The sequence below is a fragment of the Herpailurus yagouaroundi genome, unplaced genomic scaffold, assembly GCF_014898765.1.
Source record: "Herpailurus yagouaroundi ecotype Mexico unplaced genomic scaffold, PumYag 100, whole genome shotgun sequence".
In the NCBI taxonomy this organism is placed as follows: domain Eukaryota; kingdom Metazoa; phylum Chordata; class Mammalia; order Carnivora; family Felidae; genus Herpailurus; species Herpailurus yagouaroundi.
Window position 1 is genome coordinate 58,505,161 of NW_024412391.1, and position 17,731 is coordinate 58,522,891.

Below are 17,731 nucleotides of genomic sequence, written 5' to 3' on the forward strand. Positions count from 1 at the left end.
TATGTGTTTTATGTTTTAGCTGCAATGGGTCTCATTCTGGTCTTTGAATAAACCAAGGCTTTTCCCACCATTAAATCCTCATGCATCCTTTTGCCCCTCACTTGGAATATTCTGCCATACCATCATCAGCTCAAGTCACAACCACAAAACCCATTTTACCTGGCTAGCTCTTATTTATTTCTCAATTCTAAACTTAAATATCACTTTTTCTCTCAAAGAATATATTTTCTTCTCATCAAAATTACATGATGTAATAATGTACGTAAGGTTTGCATGTTTATTTAAAACCTGTCTCTCCAATGAGATGTAAATCCTAAAATGTAAGAGTCTTAACCTGTTTTGTTCACCAGCTGGCACACAGCACCTAGCACAGTGCCTGACACAAATGCCCACATGGTTTTGTTGTTTCTTTTCTTATTAAATGCTGGACCAGCACTCTCAAGATTTCTGGTTCCCTTTATACCCAAGAGCAACCACAGAGGAACAAAAGAGATGAAACACCAAATAAACCAACTTGTGAGAAACTAATGGGTTGATGGGACAGTTTTGTACTGGTATAATTTGGACTCAGGGCAGGAGGAAAGCCAGGAAAATTGTAGGAGTTTAAATCAAAAGGCACTGTTAGAGGTCTGATTTTTCTTATTCCTGCAATTTCCTTTCAACCAACAGTACTTGTTTCCTAATATTCAGAGACTCAGATGCTTTTGCGCAAGCATTTTCACAGCTAAATCAGAACTGTCCAAACGTCTTTTGCCTTTGATATATAAAGATATATTTCTCAGAAGCAAAGGAAAATGGACAAACAATATTTACCAATATATACTGGAGCATACTTTCTGTACAAAGTGTTACATCATCTTTATCTAATTCAATCCTCTGTCTCAATTTACCCCTTAAGAGAAGAGCAAGAATAATCACCATTTTAGAGAAGAGGAAACTGAAGTTTATAAATACTTATCTATATCATATTGTTTCAATGATATAAACAGAATATAATCCTATTTATATATAATTCCAAGGCACATGCCTTTTCTAATATACCAAAATTTTGATAAGATACTCAAAGTCAGAGGCACCTGGGTGGCTCAGTTGGTTAAGAGTCCAACTATTGGTTTTGGCTCAGGTCATGATTTCACAGCTCGCGGGTTTGAGCCCCACGTTGGGCTTTGTGCTGACAGTGCAGAGCCTGCTTGGGATTTTCTCTCTCCCTCTCTATCTGCCCCTCTCCTGCTCATGCTCTGCCTCTCTCTCTCAAAATAAGTGAATAAACTTAAAAAAAAAAAAAGGTACTCACAGTCATAATATAGTACAAACACCACAGATTATGTAGTGTTCTAAAAGTCAAGTATTATAAGCAACTATCCCATAAGCCAATAAAATTTTTGTCATAGATTGATTTCTGTTTTTATATCTGACACTGCCCATAAAAATTCTATCATCAATAGACATTACTGGCCATATTTTCTAAGCAATAGAGTGCAGGTGATACACTCAGATACTCATATAATTTAGACCTAAAAACCCACTCTGGTTTGAATTACATTGGTAAAGTAATTATTAACCTATATCCAGGAAACAGTGATCTCTTTTGGTCACACTGTATTTTTGAATTTTTTTTTTCAACGTTTATTTATTTTTGGGACAGAGAGAGACAGAGCATGAACGGGGGAGGGGCAGAGAGAGAGGGAGACACAGAATCGGAAACAGGCTCCAGGCTCCGAGCCATCAGCCCAGAGCCTGAAGCGGGGCTCGAACTCACGGACCGCGAGATCGTGACCTGGCTGAAGTCGGACGCTTAACCGACTGCGCCACCCAGGCGCCCCCACACTGTATTTTTGAATAGGATTCTAGCTCTTTGCTGTTTTTTTTTTTTTAATTTAATATCACCTAGCAAAAGCATGCCATAGGCACTACTTAAGACATTGCCAGAAACTATTCCTACCATTTGCCTTATGTTTCTAAACAAACAACAAAATAATGTTACCCAAAGAAGAGAAACTCTTAGTTTACCATGGCTAATTTATGTTTATATATTTTTACTCTATTGAATAGAAGTAAATATTAAAGAAAATGATCAAATATGGGTGAACATAAAAAAGTTGTAGGGTTAGTACTTAGTGATCTATTAAGTAACAACATTTGCAAACTTGGAATTTTTGGAAAACTTTTATATTAGTGATAATGCTGATTTAATATTATAAGAACTGCACATATCCATTTGTTCAAAGTTCAGGCACCTTTTTCTTACTTTTTCTTCTCCAGTCTTCCATTCTCTCAGAATGTATTGTATTGAAACCATGGTTATTTGATTTGGTCATTAACAAATGAGCAATTGTCCATGCTGTCGCCCTGTCATTTCAGATTTGGCTAACAAATTAAATTTTCATTTCAGACTGAAAATGAAAAGGGGAAGTTGGTGTTCCCTATTACACCATCTTAAGGTATTTAGCCACTTAGTCAATTTTAGAGGAAAAATCCATTTGTAATTTTAAAGGCTACCATTCAGTACTATTCACTGCTATCATTCTAAGTGGTAAGTTGCTTGATCCTGACCCAAAATCCTCAATTAATTTCAATAGCAATTCTGAGTATGTATTTAATACAAGGATCAAGGGGGAAGGATTCCATTCTCATTTCACAGCATCTTCTTCTTTCCCAGGAATCATTTCCCTAAGAGACAACTACCTAGATAGACTGAAACAATTGTTGTGAAGGGTTGCTTTGCATCAACTTCATTTTTAACTACTAATCAGAGAAAGCTAATTAGATGTGCTATTTTCTTATTCCTCAATTTTTCAAAGTAGAGACTTAAAAAGAATTCTTCCTCACTTGTTCCAATTATCAAGTCTGGTTTTAGTACATATATAAAATTTGGGTGTTGATTTCCCTGACATCACAAACTAAAATTTTCAGGTAAAAAAAAACTATTAGAAACTTAGTTATTTGTAATAAAATTATTACAAAAATTAGCTCTACTTGGCTAGATTGCTTTAGAACTAAAGCTTTGAAACCTGTCACAGGTCTTAAAAATAAAATTGCTTGAGTAGCTGAGGAGAACTGTATTAAAATGCAAATTTCCAGCTGTTAATATTTCTTCAAAAACCAATAATCCCTCAAGGCTACCAATATGTCATAATACTTAATGGAAAAATATCCCTTAGGCAGAATGGCCTTTCTAAGTTGACTTTTGATTAAACTTAAAATATTATATGGCAAAAAAATTAAAATAAAAAAGGAACATAAATATAGAACTCAACTGAAATGTCATACAGTATAAATTGAAGGGAGGGGGAGACCCATCTTGTGTCACTAATTTGTGAGTAAGACACTCTGCTTGAAGAGTAACCAACCCATAATTGTTAACATAACGTATATACATCCTTCCAAACAGGCCAATAATGATTTCTTCATGTGGGTTTATGTATACACAAGGATGTTCCATTTTGGAACTGGCAAGAATTATTTTTGGCAACATAAACCCTTTGGACAAAATGACAAAAACTAGACATAAGAATTAAATGACTATATGTATTTTTTAGTTAAGATTTCTACACGTATTAGAATACAAAAATACAGAGTTCATGAATAGTTTATCTACTGCTGTAAAACTATATGGTATTTGCAAGAAATAATACCCAATTTAAAATTTTTGAGAGTTCAGAGTTGAAAAAACTGTGCATTGCACTTCTATATATCTCCCACCTAGATTCTATAAATAATATTTTTATACTTTCTTTGTTACATATCTAGGCATTGGTAAATTATAATGAGAGTTTCTTATTCCAAACTGGTTCTGAATTGGAAAGGGTCGAGCTAATTCACTAGTTAATTAACTGGGTGGTTACAAATGGAAAGACTCTCCTCAATATACAATTTCCTAAAATTTACATTTTAAGTATTTATATTAGGACAATGTTTACATAAGGTTAAGGTCATTCAGTCAAATCTAAGATTTAAATGTGTCTTTGAGTCTACTTAAAATAGTCACCCAAATAATGCAACTAAATGAATCACACACTTTAAAACATCTTTGAATTTCTCCTACTCTAGACTAGATCAAGAATTTTCTTTGTTTAGTTGTTTAATGTCTTTAATTGAGAAACTACTTAGTCCCATTTACTGATCTTCAATCCAACAAAGTTAAGAATCTACAAAATTTGTCCTGCCATTCAAAGTGCTTTCTGTCATATCAACTGCAACAATTATTTTGCTCTGGGGTATTATCCCCCTACCAACTACTGGCAACAAGGGGAACTAGTTATAAATAGAACATGTGTGCTTGTTTGTGTACACTGATCCATGAAAACCCACATACCCATTCTGTGCTAGACAGACTTACAGGTGCAGCTGGATATAAGTGACCCCAATTACAAATAAATGACAAATTAGTATGTAAAAAGTAATGTTTTAGATCTGAAATATTATGATTATAGAAAGCACAAATGATGTTTACAGTTAAAAAAAAATTCAAGGGGGTGTCTAGGTAGCTCAGTCAGTTAAGCATCCATCTTCGGCTCAGGTCATGATCTCATAGTTTGTGAGTTTGAGCCCCGCATGGGCCTCTGTGCTGACAGCTCAGAGCCTGGAGCCTGCTTCGGATTCTGTGTTTTGCTCCCTGCTCTTCCCCCACTTACTCACGTACACATGTGCTCTCTCTTGCTCAAAAATAAATTGAAAAAATTAAAAAAAAAATTCCATCCATAAAGGAACTAAAACTTTTCATTTAATTTATTTAATATTAAATTTGGTCAAATGAACAAGAGTTTTTATGTTACTTTAAGTTTACTTAATTTTGATTAGAATGATCTTTAAGACATGCCTCTTCTATTACTTCCCCCAACTATTTTTATTAACAAAGAGTTGTATATGCCTTTCATAGTAAGAAAATTAATGACAAATGAAATGAGACTAATAAATCAGAAATCATAGGACTCTTTATATTTATATATGTAATAAATTTAGACATAGATTTTAAAAATAAATTGATACTTGGAAGAGTCTTAGTTTATCAAGATTATAGGAAATCAACAGTAAATAGCGGTGCGTGGATGGCTCAGTCGGTTGAGTATCTGACTCTCCATTTCGGCTCAGGTCATGATCTCATGGTCCATGAAATCGAGCCTCACATGGGGCTCTGCACTGACAGTACGGAGCCTGCTTGGGATTCTCTGTCTCCCTATCTCTGTGTCCCTTCCCCTTCCTCACTCACATGCATGCTCCCTCTCTCTCTCAAAACTAAATAAACTTTTTAAAAAAATAAACAGTAAATAAAATTTACTTTATAATAATTCTCAAATTCCCAAGACTAAAAACTTATAAATATGACAGCTGTTTACAGAGTTCATTCATATACATTTTTTATTTTTTCTTTAACCTATAAAATAAATAAAGCAAGTAGTTATTTGCCCATTTTACAGGGGAGTAAGCTGAGATTCAAAATGATCAAGTGATGTGACAAGTTGTCACAATAGCTCGCTAATTCAGACAACACTCAATGTTAGGCCTCATTCCAACAACCTTGAGAATATACCTTATAGAAGCTTCAATATATTTTGTCACCTCTGCATCATTGCTTTTGCTACTCTTTTTTTTCCTGGTTTAAAATTGTACAAAGCACTGTTATTTAGAAACATCACTGTACTAACCGTAAGATCTGACTGCTAAGGGTAGAGTACTCATGGCGACTATGTGCCAAGAAATGGGTTAATACTACCTCCATTTTGGTAATGATAAAGTTCATTAACAAGAACATGTCAAATTTTAGAATAAAGCAGCGCAGAAAGGTTTTGTAATTTACTCAGAATCCCATAGGTAATAGCAGGCAAAGTTTGAGTTAATGCTCAACGCTTACTATATCTGAAGTTCTCTTTTTCTATGCCAGAAAGTCCTATGAGAATTACTTGTGTGTCAGTTTTAGGTGTCAACTTGGTTAGGTTCCAGTCATCAGTTATTCAACCAAATACTAATCTAGGTGTTGTTCAGAAGGTATTTTACAGATGTGATTAAAGTCTATAATTAGTCTACTTTAAGTAAGGGAGATTATCCCTGATAATTTGTGTGAGCCTGATTCACTGAGTTGAAATGCACTAAGAGCAGAACTGAGGCTTTCCTGAAGAAGTAGGAATTCTGTGCATTGAGAACAGTGTTAGCCTGTGCCTGAATGTTCTAGTCGGCCCTTCTGACAGCCAGTCCTGTGGATTTTGGACTTGTCTAGCCAACATTCAAATGTTAAGGAAATTCTTTGCCATAAATATGTTAGTGTACATCTCCTGCTGATTCTGTTTCTCTGCTTGGACTCTGACTGATAAGTATTCAAAAACTTAAATTTTCTGGACCTTAAATTCATAAAGTTAATTTATGTACTAGGACAATTTTCTTTCTAGAACTTATTTCTTGTCAGATGAGTGTTCATCTATTCCCCAGTAACTGGTCACCTCTCTACAGTTTGCTAATCATCCAATAAATATAAATATTGCATATTTACAGGATGTTTAGTGGTCTCCTGAATGTTTTGGAATATATTGAGGATTTTCTCTGCTTCTTACCCCCAAAAAGAAATAGGAAAAGTAGAAGAGTGTGGTATCACCCAGGCCAAGGAAGTCAAGAATTTCAGAAAGAAAATAGTAAAAAGTATCAAATACAGTCAGGGTATTCAGCTCATTTATGATCACAGAGTGAATTCATGATTCCTAAATTCTCCTGGCTTTGTCATTCAATTACTAATCCTTCCATTTAATTATCCTTAATTGTATCATGACACACAAATCAGAAATTGACAAATGCCCAATGAAGGCAAGCACAGTTGTAGTTTTTCAAAGAGTAGCTAGAATGCCATCCTCCACCCAAAAAGCATGGACTTCTTATATCTCAGAATAAAACCAAGGCTAAAGATTTAGAAATAAGGAATGAAAAAATACTGAAAATAAAATGTATTTCCCATTTTTATTTAGAAGTCATGTAGCTAACTCATATGTATAAAGTTCATATCCTAATTCTTTCTGTGTGACAAAGCTGCTCATTTATTTGAAAGTTATATTCAGGGGCGCCTGGGTGGCGCAGTCGGTTAAGCATCCGACTTCAGCCAGGTCACGATCTCGCGGTCCGTGAGTTCGAGCCCCGTGTCGGGCTCTGGGCTGATGGCTCAGAGCCTGGAGCCTGTTTCCGATTCTGTGTCTCCCTCTCTCTCTGCCCCTCGCCCGTTCATGCTCTGTCTCTCTCTGTCCCAAAAATAAATAAACGTTGAAAAAAAATTAAAAAAAAAAAAAAAGAAAGTTATATTCATATTTCGGGTTCTGTTTTTACTGAGTAGAGAGTTGTCCCCATGTATCATGATGTTTCATCTCCAAATAAAGACTTAGAAAATAAGGATTCATCTCATCAATTGTTACAAATGTCTAAATATCCAGGAATATTTTCCTGATTTTAAAGTGACAAAATAGGCCCATAATGTTCCGATCAACTGCACTGTAATATATGCACAGCACTTGACAAGATTCTTCATTAGGTGCAGCCTATCATAGTAAATAAATACAACATATAATCTTCACACAATTTTCTAATGCCAGAAATATAGCAAATCTCCCCCAAACAGACCTCTAAAATTATAATGCAATCCATTATGAAAGCCTCCAAATCCTAAAGTTGCTTTCAAGCATAGTTTTGTGCTGCCAGCTGAGTTGCTGATTTTTTAGCTCTCTCATAAAATATTTCTTTTTTCTTGTTTCTGATCCACTACCTTGCTGGGCAGCCTCATGCCTGGCAGGATTCTTTAGTCCCAAACTAATTGGCAAAAATCCTCCTGGGAAGATGGATTTCCAGCATTTTTACATCTCAGACTGTCTGTGATCTTGCCTATATAAGGGCTATTGGACATAAGCAACTCAATGTTCAGTTTGTCAAATGGCATAATTAATGTGAAACTAGATTTTATTGTTATATTTTTTGTAGGGCCCCCCTGGTGCTTGCATATTAGCATCAGATTGAACTTCATTATTTTTCTGAGTTTATTATTATGTTCAGAACACTTAATCTATTTTATACATTCAAAGTAGAATACCATTCTTTTATTTTCCAAATTGTTCTTGCAGAGATTATGTACTCTCAAAGTCATATTGAATCCTAGAGCAAGGAATAAAGTTTGTTTTTTTTCCTAATCAATTCAATTTGCTTATGCATATTTGCTCTGTCTATATATTTTTTCCTTCTTTTCATTCCATGCTTAGTGACACCTCTCTAAAAAGAAATTAGCCCAAAGAAAAGGAAAATAAACACATGTATGTCAAAAATAAGTGTGCTTTCATACTTAGATGTAGATGAACCCTCTTCCTTCTCACCTTGTATCACTGGTTGGCATGTAAATCACGCAAAACAACTTGAAGTTTTGTGGTATTGAAAGGTTCTCGAGTGTAAAGTGTAATTACAGGATAATGATAATGCTCTTCTGTCTCACATCAGTCTGACCTGAAACCCAGACTGACTGAGGGCCTTGACCTTATGATCCCAATTGTTTTTAATGTCCTCTCGGTTCTTATTTATGGTCCTCTTTTTAGTTTTCTCATTTTTAAAAATATTCTGCTCATAAAGTATTTCAAAGTGACATTTTATGTAATTGTAAATTTGTGTCTGATATAAATAGGATCTGTAGCTAAGTTCATTACACCAAGTACTCAACAGGTCAATCAATGCTGCTAGATATGGTAAGGTGCCCAAACTGACATGTCTTCCAAAACAAAACAAAGGTCTGTTTCCATAAAATTTATTTATAGGATATTACTACCAGAACTAAAAATCCTTGAAAATGACTCACTTCTTATTTTATAATAAATAAACTGCAGTTTATTAATGAAGGTTCTCAAGAATCAATTTGTTAAGGAACTGTCATAGAAGCTTAAACTCCAAAAATCTTACTTTATACAATGTACTCTCTTTGAAAATGATTTAGGGTTAATAGGACAGAAGTAAAAATAAAAACATTTAAAATTAATTTGGGTGGCCGCCTGGGTGGCTCAGTTAGTTAACTGTCCGACTTCAGTTCTGGTCATGATCTCGCGATTCCTGAGTTTGAGCCCCGCATTGGGCTCTGTGCTGATAGCTCAGAGCCTGGAGCCTGCTTCAGATTCTGTGTCTCCCTCTTTCTCTGTCCCTCCCCCACTTGTGCTCTGTCTCTCTCTGTCTGTCAAAAATGAATGTAAAAAATTTTTTTAATTAAGTTGGTATTAATTTATGTTAACATAGCACAGTTCAAATCTTCCAAATCATACCATAGAGTCAATAAATTCTGGATTTTAGATAGAATGCCTCCAAATGATTTGATTTTATTTTGTTTTAATTCAGAAAACTATATTTAAAATTTACATACTGATAGAAACTATAGAAATAAATAGGGTTTCAAAATTATTTTCATTTATATATGTATGTATAATAAATGTGTACTTCTAAATATGTATATTTGGCTAACTTAACAAAATTATGATATTCCTACAAAATAATCCACACAATTTTATGACAACATCACGATCTCAAGAATCATTTAACTTTGGCTATCTAAGTAGAAGCTATGAGAAAGAGGAAGCAAAATTTCTGTTGTGGAAAAACAGCAATTTGCGTTAGAAGAGCCCACTGTTTAGAGCCCACTGTTTGTTGTACTTTAGGTATATCTGGGAAAGGATGGTACATATTAGATATTGCCTAAATATTATTTTATTCAAAGTACTCTATCAAAAAAAAATGAATAGATCATTTCCTAATAAGATTTTACTGGTGAGACTGCAAAGCAAACATTATCAATCATTTACCCCCAGGGTTAGGTCATTAAAAAAAACAAAATCCTTGAGCTATTGTTGCTTGAGATAACACTGCTTGAAATTAAGATAGCTAGTTGTTTCATTTATGTCATTTTCAGGAGGCAATGTTATTTGAACAAAAAAAACCACATTTTTTAAAGCTCTTTTCATGCAGCAAAGAACTACTATAATTTTTAAACTGCCATTCACAAATCTTCTGTGGGTATAATATCTTATATCCAATACCAAAGGCTGGCTGCCCAAGAAAAACAAAAATCAGCACTGTTCTGTATGGACATCGTGGTTGATTTATTACTTTATGAGGTTTAATCAAAGCTACCCCCCCCCCAATAGCTTAATTTTTAAAACCAAATTGCTTCTCCATAATTGTTTGTTCTATAATACAATTAATCAGGAGTTGCAGCTTATCTATTTCTCAGTGAAGAAAGAGAATTTTAGTAAGAAAACAGGAGTTCAGTACTTTTATGTAGTTACATAAGAAACACTGCTGGCAAGAAAATTCACAACTAAAGTTCATGTTGCTAATTTCTCAAGGTGTTGAGTCTGCTGCACAAAGGAAGTGAACAAAAATGGCAATTATTTATGTTGATCAGTTCTATTCAAATTGTTCCTTAGAATCTTAGTTTTAATTGAATTAGATATGTGATTACTACATAGTCAAGATGATGTTGGTGAGAGAGGGATGTACAGTGAATAGACTAAAGTAGATTAAAACTCAGAAGTGGTCTCAGGGTTGAAGAAATAAGGAATCCTTTATTTCCAAAGGACTTAAGTCTCTAACTTAGAGAACTTGCCCTAATTCTTAGGTTAGTCATGTCCCTGGTGATCTAACTTCACATATGCTCAATACCTATACATATGCACTGTACTAAATGAAATAACTTTGAATGCAACCTGGAAGTGGCAAAAAGAAAGAGATCACCAAACAGTATTAAACAGAAGAAACTCCAGAACAACACAGTCCTTACTGAAGTAAGCCAATTCCTGGACCTTGAACAATATTGCTGGTCACTGGCCCAGATGTTGCATAACTTTTATTCCCATAAGTGATCTTTTGACCATTTTCAGTATTTTTGATGAGACCTATACACTTCCACTCACAAATCATGTGACAGCTAAGTTTAAAAGCTAGCATTTCTTAGCACCATAGCAATACTCTATCTGAAAATAAGAAGCTCTTTTTTTTTTTTTAATTTTTTTTTTTAACGTTTATTTATTTTTTTGGGACAGAGAGAGACCGAGCATGAATGGGGGAGGGGCAGAGAGAGAGGGAGACACAGAATCAGAAACAGGCTCCAGGCTCTGAGCCATCAGCCCAGAGCCCGACGCGGGGCTCGAACTCATGGACCGCGAGATCGTGACCTGGCTGAAGTCGGACGCTTAACCGACTGCGCCACCCAGGCGCCCATGAAGCTCTTGAGTAGTTATTAAATGCTGAAGGTGGCCAGGCTGTTGAAAGTCAAGGATTCAGTGGTTATCTCTTCTTTTTCTTGTTCCAGTGGCTACAAGCAGGATTTTAAAGGTGTGGCAATCAACAGTATCATGGATGCTTAGCATCATCTAATCTACCTGATCTATCTTCTTGTCAATCATCCAGAACAACAACAGGCTAACCAAAAAAAAAAAAAAAAAAAAAAGAAAAAAGATAAAGATAAAAAGACAGTTTATCACAATATTAGCCAACAACAACAACAAAAATTCACACAGCCATTTGGGAATATGAAGAGATGAGATTTTAGGGAGGAAAAACTTCAGGATTAACATAAAGACAAACCAGTTGGTGACCCAGGTAAGAGGAACATGAGAAAAATTATCAAGATGATGCTGAATTCCCAAAGAATTTCATGGAATCAGGAGCATAGTCATTATTTTTAATCTCTCAGAATATATACTATTTATGTATTAGTTTGGATTTCATCTGCAATGCAACATTAGCAATAGGGTGTATCTGAGCTAAGAATTACCCTAATTTCGTTTAGCTCAAGTGAGTGCACTTGAAATTACACAGGTTTAGGGGGTGAACAGAATGAGTTTGAATACAAGCTCTTCTTCTAAACATATTATTTTCCCTCTCTAGGCTATTTTTTAATCTATAAAATGAGTATTAATGTTCACTTTATAAAGCTGTTTATGGGGATTAAAAGATAATTTTTGTAAAATATTGAGTAGTTGCTTAATAATATGCATTAAGCCTCCACAATTTAAAATGAATATTAATGAAATAGTACAACAGACAGCAATATTTGAACTTGCACCCCAATTTTCCCTAGGAATCATGGTTTTAAATAAAAAAAGAGTTATCATAAGAAAAACCATGATGACTGTTCATTCTTAAACACGGGAGCCAGTATCTATAAGGTGAGCCTACTCTTAATTTTATTAAGGCACTCCCCAGGACTAACCGCTGCAACTTTGTGCACATTCTAAAATTTTTGATGAGACAGTTTAGCTACAAAATGCATAATGCAAAAAAAAAATTCTCAAATAAAATTCTAACTTTACACCTCAAGGACCTAGAAAGAGAAAAGCAAACTAAACAGAAGGTTCGCAGAAGGAAGAATGTAGTAACAATTAGAGCAGAAATAAATCAAATAGTGACCAGAAAAACAATAGAAAAGATCAACATAACTATGAGACGGTCATTTGAAAAGATAAACAAAATTGACAAATCTTTAAGTAGACTAGCCAAGAGAAAATGAGAGGACTCAAAATTATAAAAGAAAGAGGAGACATTATAACCAATAATGCAAATATACAAAAGATCATAATAATACACCAATAAATTAGATAGCCTAGAAATATGGATAAATTCCTAGAAATATACAATCTACCAAGGCGGAATCATTGGAAAGTAGAAAACCTGGACATGTCATTAAGGAGAAAGGAGATTAAATCAGTCATCAAAAACCTCCTACCAAGAAAAGCCTAGGACCAAATAGTTTCACTGGTGAATTCTAAATATTTAAAGGTGAATTAACACCAATTCTTCTAAGTTATTTCAGAAAATATAAGAATAGGGAACACTTCCAAATTTATTCCTCTGGGCGATCATTATCCTGATACCAAAATCAGATAAGATCACTACAAGAAATGAAAATTACAGGTTGATATTCATGTAAAAGAATGAAACCTGACTCCTGTCTTGCATTACTCACAAAAAATAACTCAAAATTAATTTGACTTAGCTATAAGACCTAAAACTGTAAAACTCTTAGAAGAAAACATAGGCAGAACACTCTTTAACATCAGTCTTGATTTCTTTGTATATGACACCCAAAGCACAAGCAATAAAAGCTAAAATCAACAAGTAAGGCTATATCAAACTGAAAAGCTTTATCAAAGAGAAAAAAAAATTAAAAGGCAACCCACATAATGAGAGAAAATATTAGAAAACCGTTCAATTGATAAGGAGTTAATATCTAAAATACATAAGGTAGTCATGCAAAGCAATAGCAAAAACAAACAAATAACCTGATTAAAAAATTGGCAAAGGATCTGAATAGACATTTTTTCAAAGAAGATATACAAATGGCCAACAGGTACAGGAAGAGGTGCTCAACATCATTAATCATCAGGAAAATGCAAATCAAAACTACAAGATATCACCTCGCACCTTTTAGAATGGCTGTGATAAAAAAGACGGGAAATAATAAGGGTTGGTGAGGATGCAAAGAAAGGGAAATCCTTGTGTACTGTTGCTGGGAGTGTAAACTGGCACAGCCACTGAAGAAAACAGTATGGCAGTTCCTCAAAAAGTTACAAATACAACTACCATATGATTCAGCAGTCCTACTTCTGAGTATAGACCCAAAAGACATAAAATCATCACAAAGAGATATCTGCACCTCCAAGTTCATTGCAGCACTGGTCACAATAGCCACAGAAATAGTGTCCATCAATGGATAAATAGATAAAGACAATGTGCTATATACAATGAAATATTATTCAGCCATAAAAAAATCCTGCCATTTGTGACAGTATGGATGAACGTTAAGGGCATTTTAATAAGTGAAATAAGTCAGAAAGAGAAAGACAAATATTATATGATCACACTTAAATGTGGAATCTAAAGAAGCTGAACTCATATAAACGGAGTGTAGATTGATGGTTCCCAGGGGCTGGGAGTGAGGTAATTGGGGAGGTATGGGTCAGAGGATATGAACTCTCAATTATATGACAAATCAGTTCTGGGGATCTAATATACAGAACAGTGACTACAATTGCAATATTTTATAATATACTTGAAATCCGCTAAGAGACTACACCTCAAGTGTGCTCAACACACACACACACACACACACACACACACACACACACACGCAGTACAACTGTGAAGTGATGATAGATGTAACTAATTTTACTATGGTAATCATTTCACTATATATGTATATCAAGTCATTATATTATCTTAAATTTACACAATGTTATATGTCAGTTATACTTCAATAATACTGGAGGAAAAATGCAAATGCCCTTTAATTAAATTAACTCCATGGCCCAATGTATAATTGACTGAAAATTAACTCTCCAGTTGTTACAGACTCACTTCATTTACCATCAAGATTTGGTCAGCCATTTCTGCTCCATAGGCATTGGCCACTTGATTAATGGTAGATCCTGGCCATCACTTTCCTGTCCTCATTGCTGTCACCCCAACTGGTTAGGCTTCTCCACAAGGTGCAGAAATTAATGCACATCCTATATAAGATTTTTCACTAAGTTCTTAGAAAAAAAGTAGCTTATGTTCAGCTTTGTCCTAAAGGATTCATTATACCACTATCAAAGTCAATTTTTAATCATGAAATATTGACTTAAAAATAGGAAACACTGGGGCGCCTGGGTGGCGCAGTCGGTTAAGCGTCCGACTTCAGCCAGGTCACGATCTCGCGGTCCGTGAGTTCGAGCCCCGCGTCAGGCTCTGGGCTGATGGCTCAGAGCCTGGAGCCTGTTTCCGATTCTGTGTCTCCGTCTCTCTCTGCCCCTCCCCCGTTCATGCTCTGTCTCTCTCTGTCCCAAAAATAAATAAACGTTGAAAAAAAAATTAAAAAAAAAAAATAGGAAACACCTAATGTGTTCCTTTGTTTTTATATCCTTTCCTTTAAAGTATATTTTGATTTTTTTATTTGGATTATTATAAAGGTACCTATAATAAAACTGTTTCAATTTTTTGCATTGTTTATTTTTTCTTTTACCCTTTTACTTTTTCCTACTTCTTTAACACTTCTACATGTATGGTTTCAGAAATATTTGACAATACTGAGAACACGCACAAAGCATTAAAAGGTCTAAAAGAAGCTATACAATGAATAGATGTGCAGTGAAATTTACAAAAATGTGCACTGACATTTTAGGATAAGGCCAAATTGTATTTTTTAAAGTACAATAACTAAGGAATATTAAATAATCTGAATGTCGTTCTGCCTGCCTCACACATGAACTTCCTTCTCATTATCTCAAGTGAATTGTTTTGTGAACTTTTGTCAGGCTCACTCAAGCTCTGCTAATATTTTACTGATGTTTTGATTCAATGTAGTAGATATTTGATCTTTTCTCACATTTTCAAACATCCATTTAAGCATCATGGGATTTGTTTCCATTACCTTTCCCAGAATGTGCCTGAGTTTGGGTAGTAAAAAGCAGGTAGTTGTTCACTTTTGATCATATCATTAATGTAGAGGGGGAAAAAAAGGTACAGATGATTTTAATTGTGGCTAATACCAATGTATATAGGCCTAATTTTATAAAATAGTTTAATAACTGTCAAAAACAAATAAAGATGGTCTTCTGTGAATTTTCTCCAACTGAAATCACCAATTCTGCATGGTCTGACCCTCTTTGCCTTATCCAACAAATTTCATGGCAAACCCCTTATTCTTTGTATTCATTCTTTGAAGATGCAGTGTCTTCCCACCCTTCGGCACATTTTTACTTCTGATGGAATGTAGCTTCTGGACATGTTTCCTTCTGGTAGAATGTGGCCCTTGGACATGTTTTTCTTTCTGTTGGAATGTGGCTTCTACTCGCTCCACTACTAATTCCTTCTTTTTCAAAGTTCAAACCAAACATTACTTCCTCACTGTCATCTTCCTATGGTTGTATATAGTTATGTTCTCCAGAGAATCAGAATTAAAAAGATATGTACATATAAATAGAGATTATTTTAAGAAATTGTCTCACACAATGGTGGTAGCTGACAAGTCCAAAATTTCTCAAGACAAGCTGGAAATCTAACAAAGAGTTGATGTTATCTTGAGTTCACAGGCAGTGTGGAGACAGAATTCATTCTTCCTTGGGAAGCTTAAGTTTTGTTTTGTTTTGTTTCTTGGAGGACCTTCAACTGATTGGGTGGGGCCTACCCATATATAATGAAGGCTATCTCTTTTAATCAGAGTCTACTGATTTAAATGTTAATCTCATGTAAAGAATACCTTTACAGCAACACCTAGACTAGTGTTTGGCCAAATATTGGGTACTATGGCCTAGTCAAGTCAACATATAAGATTAGCCATAACAGATTGACAATTCTCCAATCAGGATTTGGCCAAGATTCTCTGTTAAAGGCTTTTATTACTACCATTTTTTTTCTATGTAACACCTATAATTGTACTTCAATGACCTTCTTTGTAACTACTTATGTAATATATTTTTCCATATTTGGAATGCTATGCCCATTAAACCAAAAATTCTACTTACCAGTTGTGTCATGTTTATGGATGAATCCCAAGTAAACATTCAGTCATTTACTCAGTAAGGTTCATAGAGTCCCCTCTTAGTAACAGGCACTGGTAATTTAACAATAAAAAAGACATACTCCCTACCCTCTTACAATGTAGTAAGAAAGATAGATGAATAAATAGGTAACTTTAATACAGTATGAAAAGTACATGATTGGGTTCTGTAAGAACAAAGAAGGACACTGAACCTAATCTGGAGGTTGAGGGAAGGTTCTCTGAGAAAGTGGCATCTAAATTGAGACCTCAAGGAATAGTAGGATTTAAGCAGGCACAGTTACATGTAGAGAAGGGGAGAAACAACTCACAGATTAAAAAACATTTGGAATATTCAAGAAATTTTAGAATTCCGTGTGGCAGAAGAATATGTTAGGGGCACAGAGTGTGGCAAGTGAGGAAGTTAAAGTGAAAAGCTGGGACCAGGTTAAAAATCACAGCTGCTAACTTTTACTTTGACTCAAAACATCATTATTCCATTTCAAGGCTAAGACTGAAATAATTAAGAGAATAGAACTAGCAGGTGGTCCGATTAATTTTTGAACCCAAATCAGCCTGATTTCAGAGCCCATGTCCTTTCCATCTTAATGCAATGTCTCACCAATGCCCATCTTGGGAAGGATCAGTTAGCTAGTCTTCCTATTCTAATCCTTTACCCGGTCCCACATACACATGGCTTCAGAGTAGGATATGATTTCAAACGAGATGAAATGTTACTCTCTTCCAGGACTCAGAATATTTTAATATCCTTGTTTCTACAACATCTGAGGAAATAAATAAATTAAAAAAGTGATGTCAATAACCTCAGTTACAAAATTTACAGTAGATAAACTAAAACATGAAACCCTGATGAACTAACTCTGCTCTTGGACTGTGAATATTGATACTGTCCTTCCTCCTCACTAGTAGAGTTCCAATATTTTTTATATTCTTGGATTCAATTCCTCCATGTACAATCCCTCTGATGATTCTACTAGGTAGTGTTCACACAAATGATTGGTAGAGTTATTTTTGATTCATTAGAACTGCCAAGTATTTGTCTATATTAACACATTCCATGATTTTCCTACATTAATTTTCTCAGAGTCCACACTTTTATTCAGTATGTTTAATGAATATTTTTGTTCATGATTGTGAAGACTGCACCCAATTGTGAATATTGTACCCAAGAAATACTTCCAACATAAATAATCCCTAAAA